Source organism: Lathyrus oleraceus, chromosome 3 (assembly GCF_024323335.1).
Source record: "Lathyrus oleraceus cultivar Zhongwan6 chromosome 3, CAAS_Psat_ZW6_1.0, whole genome shotgun sequence".
Lineage (NCBI taxonomy): Eukaryota > Viridiplantae > Streptophyta > Magnoliopsida > Fabales > Fabaceae > Lathyrus > Lathyrus oleraceus.
In genome coordinates, this window is record NC_066581.1 from 500,564,160 (window position 1) to 500,566,458 (window position 2,299).

Genomic DNA, 2,299 nt, shown 5'->3' on the forward strand with positions numbered 1-2,299 from the left:
CGCCGCTCCATCGCAAGATGAACCGCATTCAAGTATTGCTCCGCCCGCAATCGAAGCAAACAACTTTGAACTTAAACCTTCGCTGTTGCAAGCTGTGCAACAGAACCAATTCTCTGGAAATCTTACCGAAGATCCAAACCTTCATTTATCCGTATTTGTCCAATACGCTGATACTGTTAAAGCTAATGGTGTCACTTCAGAGGCAATTCGACTTCGTCTTTTTCCTTTCTCATTAAGAGATAGCGCTAGAAGATGGCTTCAATCACTTCCTTCCAACTCAGTCACCACATGGAACGAGTTGAAGAAAGTTTTTCTTGCCCGATATTTTCCGCCAAGCAAAACAGCTATGTTAAGAGCCCAGATAAACGGATTTAAACAGAAAGACAACGAGTCTCTTTTCGAAGCATGGGAAAGATACAAAGACATGATGAGACTTTGCCCACACCATGGTTTGGAAGACTGGTTAGTAATTCACACATTTTATAATGGTCTCTTATACAATACAAGGTTAACAATAGACGCCGCTGCAGGTGGTGCACTAATGAACAAACCTTATGCTGATGCTTACCAGCTTATCGAGAGCATGGCCCAAAACCACTATCAGTGGGGAACCGAACGAACAACGGTGGAAAAACCTCAACCGAAAACTGGCATGTACGAGATAAGTAACCTTGATCACGTTAATGCAAAAGTGGATGCTTTGGTCCAAAAAATTGAAAGTTTAAATGTATCACCTCCAGCCGCCGTGGTTGCTATAACTCAGAATTGCGAGGTCTGTGGAATCCAAGGCCACACTCCTGCGGAATGTCAACTCTTGACTGGAATCCAAGCAGAGCAAGTAAACTATGCTCAAGGAAGCCCCTATTCGAATACCTATAACCCAAATTGGAAGAACCATCCAAACTTTTCATATAAGAGTAATAATGCTTTATACGCACCTGGACAGTCTCCAAATCAAGCCCCATCTATACCTCCGGGATATCAGAAATCCAATCCTAACAATAATACCCCTAGAAAATCCAACTTGGAAATCATGATGGAAAACTTTATAGCTTCCCAACAACAAACCAATAAAGATTTCTTAAACCAGAACATACACACTGGCGAACAACTTAAACAACTAGCAAGCAAAGTAGATGCCTTGGCTACCCATAACAAAATGCTGGAAACGCAAATATCTCAGGTAGCTCAACAACAAGCACCTACTGCTGCACCAACTGGTACATTCCCTGGACAGCCCCAACCTAATCCGAGAAGCCAAGCTCATGCAATTATATTAAGAAGTGGAACGGAAGTGGAAGGACCGTCTGACCCAAGGATAGAAAACCAAAACCCTAAGAAATCAACTGAGGAAAGTGAACCTAAGGAAAAGGAAGAGAGTAATAAGGAAACCCTAGAAAAGAAGGAACCTTATGTACCTCCACCACCTTACAAACCACCTATACCCTACCCTCAAAGGCTTGTTAAAACCAAAGATGTAGGCCAATTTAGAAAATTTGTTGATCTCCTTAAACAATTAAACGTTACGATTCCGTTTACCGAAGCTATTACGCAGATGCCCTCATATGCTAAATTCTTAAAAGAAATTCTTTCTAATAAGAGGAAACTTGAGGATAGCGAAACCGTTACACTCCCTGCCGAATGTAGCGCTATAATCCAAAACATGCCCCCTAAACTCAAGGATCCGGGTAGTTTCTCTATACCCTGTCACATAGGAAAATTTGTCATAGACAAAGCCTTATGCGATTTAGGAGCCGGAATTAGCATTATGCCTTTATCCATATGTAAGAAACTGGAAATGGGAGAATTAAGACCGACCAAAATGTCTGTGCAATTAGCAGATCGTTCCATCAAATATCCTGTAGGAATCCTTGAAAACGTTCCCGTACGCATAGGTCAGTTTTACATTCCCACTGACTTCACAATTATGGACATTAGAGAAGATGATACTACACCTATTATACTAGGAAGACCATTCTTAGCAACTGCCGGTGCAATCATAGACGTAAAACGAGGACGACTCACTTTCGAAGTAGGTGAAGAGAAAATTGAATTCATTCTTTCCCAATTCTTGAAAGCACCTGCAATAGAAGATACATGTTACTTCATGGATATCATCGATGAATGCATAAAAGAAGCAGAGTCAGGAGAAGATAAATCATCAGACTATCTTTTAGAGGACAAATCTAAGCAATGCCTAGCAATAACACTGGACCCTACGCAGTGTCTTAACAAACCAACCCCTGATTTGAAAACACTTCCCAAAAATCTGAGATATGAATTCCTAGACTTAGAACTT

General features: G+C 41.1%; 1 pseudogene; it reads right to left on the minus strand.

Moving 5' to 3' along the window:
• Window positions 1–353: 353 nt before the first annotated feature.
• Window positions 354–453, minus strand: LOC127133877 (uncharacterized; annotated as a pseudogene).
• Window positions 454–2,299: the final 1,846 nt, after the last annotated feature.